Genomic DNA, 9,112 nt, shown 5'->3' with positions numbered 1-9,112 from the left:
GGATGAGGCCTGTGGTCCTCGCTTCTCCACTTTCAAAAGTATCTATTTCTCTGTTGTCACATCGGGGTCAAGGAAATATAAAAATGACATTCTTCTATCACAGGAAACAAAACAAGCACCATTTTAGAATGCTCATTTTAGAACTAAACTCGTGTCATTAGGAAGGATCACACATGCTGGAGTAAGGCTGCCTGAGTCTAAGTCTCAGTTCTAGCACTGTGTAGATCAGGGCATATAACAGAATAGCACAGGCTATGTAGCCCCAACAACATTTATTTCTCATAGTTCCAGAAGCCATAAAAGCACAAGTTCAAGGTACTGGTATGCCAAATTCCAGGTAAGGGCTTTCCTTCTTACTAAAGGCAGCTCCCTTCTTACTAAGTCCTCACTTATTGGGGGCACAGATTTGTCCTTCATTTTCTTGCAAGGGCATTGATCCCAAAATGGCCCTACCCATATGACTTGATCTAAATCTACCATTATGTTGAAAGTTGAAATTTCAACTCATGATTTGAGGAGAGCATAAACATTAATTCTATAAGATGTAGTGTGTTTTAATTCCTTTATTTGTTACAGGCAAATGAAGATATTGCCATCATATACCTCATAATTTCGTCAGGAGGCGTCAATGAGCTCGTTCACATAAAGCGCCCATAATGATGCATAGTGAATCATAGTCATGAATGAAATGGCCAGATTCATTGCGGGTACCAACACAGAGGATGTTGAAGAAGTGCCCAAAATGATGCATAGTGAACCACAGTCATGAATGATTGATCAGATTCATAGTGGGTACCAACATTTAGGATGTTGAATTGCATGGAGAGATAGATGAACAATGTCTGAAGAGGTCTGTGGAACAGTAGGGGCATAATGCCTGATATATATGATTTATACATTATGATCTCTATAATTCTGAGAATAATAGATTTATAGGATCAGTGTCTCAATATAGGTCTTAAATATTCTATATAATATTTATATCGAGTGATTCTGGATTCTTAAGACTCCTTAAAATGGGGAATGTTCCTTCCTGAGTTTGTTCATTCCTTCAGCAAATTTTAGCTCTATAGCTTCTACTTATTAATTTTTAGGTATATAGAGAGTACGTCTAGTGCCTCTAAAATGTATTAAACCTTTTAAATATAATTTAGCATTTTGCCCATGTAGAACCTCTTAGACTGTTGCTCTTTGACTAAATTGATAGTGTGTCTCCCACACATGACTGCTCACTCTCTGATTGACAGTTCTATTTTAGCCCCACAGTGCAATGTAATATGTTCTGTGAGTGAGCACAACACTTCAGATAAAGGGTACTAAGGTAATCCTGATCTCTCCCTTCTTTAACAAACTACATTTCTGCTGATACAATCTATGTGCACCAAAATTCCTGTAGCAGCCTCACTAACTCATTTTGAATTTCTTTCCTGTGTGTCTAAACCCTGAAATACTATGTTGCCTTTTTATAGTTATCCATTTATTCATTAAATTCTACTCCATTATATATAGTCATTGTTAGAACCAGTCAAGGTCTCTTTCTGTCTTAATTCTGTCACCTACTATATTTTCCACCCTATCTAGATAGCTGTCATATAAAAAGTGTAATAAACGTGTCTATGATGTCTTCATTCGGGTCCTTGACAAAACTGGAAAAGACCAGGGCATGTCACCAAAACCTATTCACATTGATCTGTTAGCTTATTCAGGAACCTTTTGTGTAAAACTTAAACAAGGTTCAGGGATAATTACAGAAGGAAGGATGAAACTTTAAAAGCCAGAAAAACATGAAATTTGCTGTGAGATTGAGCCTCCCAGGCACATCAGAGAAACTATACATGAAGTCTCACAACATGGCAACCTAAATAAGACCTAAGCAAGGATAACACCAAAAAGACCATGCTGACATAGAAGGCAAAGATATCAGGAGGCCTAAACCCTAGACAACTTTGCAACTAAGGAATACTGGGAGCAGGAGAAAGAGTCTTCCCCAGGGAAGAGCACACCAGTTGGTTATTCCAAACCAAGGGATCGGCCCTGAAAATATCCATACGAGTAACATTATTTAGACTGAGCATTTTCTTATCAAGTTGTATTGGTAATCCAATGACATATATGAGACAGTATTTTAATCTAATTTGCTTCTTTGAAAACCAGGATATGCTTGGAGGGTTTATCCATGGCTCCAGACTCCACTCCATGAAACACTGTGGATTTGTATATGCCTGGGTGGGTTTGGGGCAGGCATCTTTCTTCAAAAATCATAGCTGAGAGTTATTATGGAACTGATAACTCTCTTTTATTCCACCAAGCGCCATGGCAGGTGTGAACAGAACATACTCTGAGGACACAGAGACTCAAGATGCATGAAACCTGTCAGTGGGCAATGGCCGGACAGGAGGGGTAATTTTCTATTACAGCAAAATTTGTGTCACTAGAATTCCATTTTAGTTTCAGAGACCAAGGAGAGAAATTACAGACTTCAGGCAACCATGGATTTTAGTCCTGACACCGCAACTGAAGACCTGTGTCACTGAGTTTGTTTGAGGAGAAGTGTTACTGGACCCTGATGAAAAATGCTTTAAGGAAATCTTAGGAGGCTAGGGGAAAGCTGGGGAGCTGGGGAGCTGGTTCAGTGGTTAAAATGCTTGGCAGGTAAGACTCTAGACTGCTTGGGACTGGAGTCTGAACCCCCTAGAAACCCACTGAAGTGTCAGGTAGGTGTGGTGGCCAACCTGGGATACCAGTCTTAGAAAGCAGGTAGAGGATCCAAGAATGAAGCTAGGTAGCAAGACTAACCTTCACTGTGAGGTCTGGGTTTGACTGGGACATGCATAAGGTAGAAGGATGCATGCAGGATTGTTGTTCATTAACCTTAGGCCTCTGAATGCACACTCCTCCCATACGTGTATACACACACACACACACACACACACACACACACACACGAAAAACATACATACACACCAGCATGGACACACTACTCACCCATGAAAAACGAAAGCAGAGAAAAAATATCATATGGACTGGGTAAATAACTTAGTGGGCAAAGTGCTTGCCATGAAAGTATGAGAAGGTCAGTTACATTTCAGAATCCACATTAAATAAAAGACAAGCATGGTGATATGCCCTTGTAATCCCAGTGCTTGGGAGCCAGGGACAAGATCCCTGGGGCTTGGTGTCCAGAGAGTCTAATCTGCTTGACTAGGTCTGGGCCAGTGACAGAATATTTAAAACCAAAACCAAACCAAACCAAACCAAACCAAACCAAGACAAAATGGATACCTTGATGGGAAAAACATCTGATGCTATCCTTTTACCCCTGCCCCATCTCTCTCTCTCTGTCTCTGTTGCTCTCTCTCTCTCTCTCTCTCTCTCTCTCTCTCTCACACATACACACACACACACACACACATGCACACACTCACACACACTTACATGTACATGCACACACTTGTACATATGGGCATGCATCTAGACACACAGATACTTTCTCTTTTTATTTAATATAACCTATTGCTGTCAGACTCTTACTATGTAGCTCAGGCTGGTCTCAAATTCTAAATCCTTCTACCACAGCTTTCCAAGTTCTGGGATTTCAGGTGAGCACTGCCGCACTTGTCTTTCCTTAGTATTTTGAAAGGTAGCCTGGTTTTGAATTTAGGGTTGGCAGAGCCTAAATGTAATCTGGCTTTGCCTGATACTTTCTTACCTCTTACTTTGACACAAAGTTAAACTTTCTCAATTATTTTCCCATTTGTACTCTTCTGTAAATCATTTATCCCTGAATATTGGAATCCATTTCTCCAAATTCTTTAGTGTGTATCTGGCCATATGTGGCTTTGTTTGGCTGATAGTCACTGTTTCTCTTTCTAAAAATCATCATTGCAGCCAAAAATGAGATTACTAAAGCCTATTTAATCTTCTTACTTGGAAGGCCTGTGGCATCAGTATCTATGAGAGCTTTGGTCCTGGGTCTTAGAAAGCTAGGAGTTCTATGAAAAAGACCAAGGAGGGAAACAGCAGAGGAATAATGTGCTGTGAAGGACAATGTATCCGTGAAAACAGCCTCAGAGAGGACACCCAGAGGTGGGGCACAGCATGGGGCAGAGCCTCCTTCCTCAGCTCTGATGTGGCGTGTTGTGGTACTGAATGCATGCACGACCGAGGGGGGAGGTCTGTATCTGCTCACCATCCTCATGGAGACGTCTGTAGCTGAAGGCATCCTGGAAAAAAGGATCTAAGCAGATAATTTCCCAATAAGAAGTATCCTCACGGCCTGTCCAGATGGCAATTATGTCTATGATATGCCACCACACTCTGTCTTGTTCTAGTTGGTTGCTCTATCAATTAAAATTTAACTTCATTTTGGATCCCAATTCAACTTCCTTAATTAGTATTTCCCATGAGGCCACAATTGCCCTCCTTATCCACAGGAATGCTCGATTGCCCAAGTTCTAAGCCATGCTATAGGGGGATTACCAATATCTTAGTCCTGTGAGCTATTGCTTTACCAGTGCTTTAAGCACAGGAAGGGATACATCTGATGAAACAAAAAGTCTGAAATGACCTAAACTTACTTACAAAGGACCAGAGGATGGAAGAAAGGATAGATGTATGTGGCTAAGTAGTAGCAAGCAACAGTTCAGGCTCCACACTCACTTACAGTCCCAGCACTCCAGAGGCTTCGACAGGGCCATCATGAGTTGCATCATTTGAGGAATGTAGGATATGTAGCACTCAGGAAAAGAAACTTCCTCTGGATCATTTAAAGCAAGAGTGGACACAATCATGGCCTAGGCACTTTCTTTCGTGTCGTCCATCTGTCCTTTTCTATTGTCTTGTCTGTGTCTAACAAAGGACTTTATGTTTATTGAACGGCACATAGAACAGTGTGGGAAAAGAAAGGACCTCTTTCTACAGACATTTTAAATGGAATTTTTCAGGAGAAAAAGTTGCTTTGTTGACCCATACTGACTCAGGTCAGCACTCAAAACTGCAAACAGGTGTTATTAACTTACATTCACAAGTTGTTTCCAACATTTATTGTGGATATTTAAATCATTGCTTTCAATGTTGCTGCTGTTTGTAGTGCATTAAGTAACTTAATTATTGCAAGCATGAACACACTTTTGCGCACGCGCGCACACACACACATGCACGCATCAGGGACATGAATAAGGAACACATTTTAAGATTAAAGCTCTATGTTCAGCTTAGTTTGTAAATGCTGATGGGAATGGGGAGTCCAAGGCATAGTAAGATTGTTGCATTGTTTTCTTAAGGACAGGTTAAATTTAAAGAACCTGAGTACAACGTAGGGAAACAGAGTGAATACAAAGTTTTAGATGGTCCCAAAGTCTGTTATTAATTTAGTTACAAGGTCCAGCCAAAAATTCGGTTTCTGAAGGCAAGAGGTATTAGTAGAAATTAATTACCACAAAGGAGGCCCTGTCTCCAGAATAGAAACAAAGGAAGCAAAACCAAGCCAACCAACCAAAAACCAAACAGAGGAGGAAGTGGAAAAGAAAAGTTCATTTCACATTCTTAAATGTATGTGTGTTGAAACCTCATGTCACAGTTTGCTTTTTATTGTGTTAAAACATTGACCCAAAGCAAGTTGCAAAAGACTTGATTTATAAATTACAGGCCTTCAGCCAAGGCAGGAATGGAAGCAGAGAATCTTTAATCAAATAAATGCTGCATGCACACACATACACACACACACACACACACACACACACACACAGAGGCCACTCTGATATGGGTAATTTCTCAGTTGATGTTTCCTCTTCCCAGGTAACCCCAGTCTGTGTCAAGTTTACAAGAACTAACCAGCACACCTTAACCCAGATCTTACCTTGAGACTCAGGAGACACTCGCAGCATACCGCTCTCAGACAATCCAGAGGCCACACTGGTCCTCTGTATAAACTGCCCTCTTAGGGTTAAGCTGTCCCTGTGTCCCATAAGCCAACGATCTTCTATAGCTAGTGTAGCTTCCCTATGAACAGTTTCTGTTGACCGCTTCAGATTTGCATGATAACATCCTTTGACTTTCTAGGTCCAGCAGACGCTTTGCTGACTACTCCTAAGCCCTGCTCCAGGGGCACTGCAGGAGACCTTGTGGGATCAAGTCTTCTTTTAACCTCTGAAACAGCTCAATAAAACCTTTTATTTAAGCTTAGGAGTCTGGGATGAGCATATCCTTTCAAATGGCAGTCAATATTGTCTCCTCTATAAAAATTCTGCTTGCAATTAGTTTTATTCTATTTGAAAAGTTTTGTTAGAAACTACTGGGTTTTGGTTTGTTTGTTGTTGTTGCTGTTGTTTTTTATTTTGTTTTTGTTTTTGTTCTGTCCTAAATTGAAGCTATCAAGCATCTTATTACTTTTAAATCTTAAGACACTGTCTAAAAAGTTTACAGCTCATTATTGGAAACCCTCTGCCAGTCAGTCAGTCAGTCATCTTCCATTTTCTTTTTCAAAGTTTCAATCTTTAATGACATAGGCAAACATTGGATACATTTTGAAGTTCTTGGGCCTTTTGCCTGACCCCTTGGATCCCAGATCCCAGTGCCTTCTTACGTTATGGCTGATGTATGTTACACAGGATCCACTTGCTTCCAGGTTCATCATTACTCTACTTTGTCTTAGCAGGAGGAAAACTGCAAATGCATTTCCCAGAATTCCTTGTACGTTGGCATCCAGGGGAGACATGACATGACTTTCTGGGGGAAAACAGCTAGCTGTCATTGTCTCATCCCCTCTGACTTTATCTATGTTGGTGGCAGCACCAGCAGTAGGGACAACAGTGGCAGTGGTAACAGTAGTATCAGCCATTAGGGCAGGAACATTGAAGCAAGCATATGGGGTGACTGTAGAAGTCTGGATGAAGTCATGCTTTCTTTGTATTGAAGGTAGTTGAGTGTAATGACTTAGTAATGACTATGTAATTGTTAGGACAACCCAATCTTGCCTTGTTTTATCCCAGCTCCGACTAGTACTTCTGAAACTCACTGCCTAAGATGAACACCTTCCTTATCAAACCTCTGCATCTGTTGGTATGCCCCTGCTTGGGCAGACGCTACAGCACACTGTAATGAATGAACATGGGTGTGCAGCATCCGCTGATGCCTTGTGTCCTGGGAGGCATCATCGTATTCTGTAAAAACATCCAAAGAAGACTCAACGGGCAACCTCAGCTCTGCACACACAGTTCTTTATCTCCCAGGAGAAAATAAGCAGGCCCTCAGATCCTGTGTGAGGCTTCGTGTTCTCCACTGGCACTGACTGATCTTGTCTGGGCCACGCTTATTTCCAGAAGGAATGTATTCAAATTATTGACAAGAGTCGCAAACCTTTATTTCTGTTGAGCACTTTCTTCTGTAAGGCATGTGATTCAATACTCTTATCTTCCTGAGCCTTTTCTTCCCTTCAGCTGAAGAATTTTCAATCCATGTTTTCTTTTGGCATCTCTACTTTCATTTTCTCTCAAGCTCTTTCTCTTTGTAGATAAATTGTATTCAGAGGGATTTTTTTCAATCCTTCCCTTCATAGGTAACAATTTTAATTAATTTTTAGTAGGTGTATATAATAAGTTTATGTCATTCCATACATGTGTATGATTGTAACTCATTCATTTGCCTCCCTCACCCTCTCTTGTCACCCTTGCCTTTCCTGCCAGTGCTGTCTCTCCCTGCAAATTGTCCTCTTTGTATTTTTATCTTTAATATACATATATATATGAATATATATACCCAAGATTCATATGTATATATACATATACATATACACATACACAGACATACACACACATATAGCCAAGCTTCATATGTGAGAAAAAGCATGTGAGTTTTCTTTTCTTTAATATTTCCCAGTGTCCTCTCTTCCTCCACACATCTTCTAACCCTTAATCACATATGTATTCTGTGTATGAAAAACCATGACACTCATATTTCTGAGTCTGTCTCATTTTGCTTACTATATTCTTAAGTTTCACCCATTTCTCAAAATGAAATACTTTTAGTCTTCTTTATGGCTGAAAATATTTCATTGAATATACGTACATTTTAAAAATCCATTCATCTGTTCATCTATATGTGTGTTGGTTCTGTGCCTTGCCTGTGTAAATACTGCTGCAGGGAGCAGAGGAGAGAATGGGAGTCAATCAAAAAGTGATGTATGAGAAAGAAAATTGGTAAGTATCCTAAATACTTACCCTTATAAGCACAGATATGTGTAGCTCTTGTGATTCATCATAAAAAAAGCTTCTTTTTCATCAGATGGAAACCTTTACAGAAATCCACAACTGTCCAAATGCAGAAAGCAACTGGCCATGGCGTGCCCAGCACCGGCTGATACATTTATAACACAACCCCTACCGCCCTACCGCCCTACCACCCTACCACCAAGGTTCAGGTGATGTCAAAGAAGAGAGGCCCCCAAAAGACAGGAACCAGAGTACCAGGAAGACTGCTGCAAGATTGTGTGTTCTCAATATGACAGGGAAGCTGCACTTCTGAGATGCTAAATCAAACTTTAAATCAACCACAGCAGTTGGCGTGTCAGTGTGGATGGTAGACTCTCACTGGGACCCAAATGTAGATGAGGGGCTTTCCATTCCGGTGTCTTTGCCTTTTCTAAAGCTATGAATATTTGGAAGAGTGAAATTTTCTTGATTTTTCATGGTTTTGGTCCTTTCTGTGTTGTGGTTTATGCATCTGTTGGAATGGATATCTTCTTTTGATTTTTGTGAGTCTCTTAGTGAACAGTCTTTACTGGAGGGTCCAATATCTAGCACCATTCACCATGCAGGTAATAACTGTATGAACTGTATGAAATCAGTATAACATCAGACAAAAATTGGATATAAAAATATTCTTAACACCAATTATAGCCAACTGCTAAACTGCCAATAGAGAAGCAAATTATAAAACTAATGAAGTTTTATTCTGTTGAACTGGTACTGTGCCTAGTGTGGTCAAGGATAAACTGCTCAAAGGTTTAATCTATTGCCCGCGCTTTACTTACCCCTGGTAAGAACATGCTCAGGGCAACCGGAATCTTCTGCAGCACAAGCTTTATTGCTTACCCCATCAGGAGCCAGTGGAGAAG

This window comes from Mus caroli, chromosome 14 (genome assembly GCF_900094665.2).
Source record: "Mus caroli chromosome 14, CAROLI_EIJ_v1.1, whole genome shotgun sequence".
NCBI lineage: Eukaryota > Metazoa > Chordata > Mammalia > Rodentia > Muridae > Mus > Mus caroli.
The sequence above is the reverse complement of the archived record's forward strand: the minus strand, read 5'-3'. Positions refer to the sequence as shown.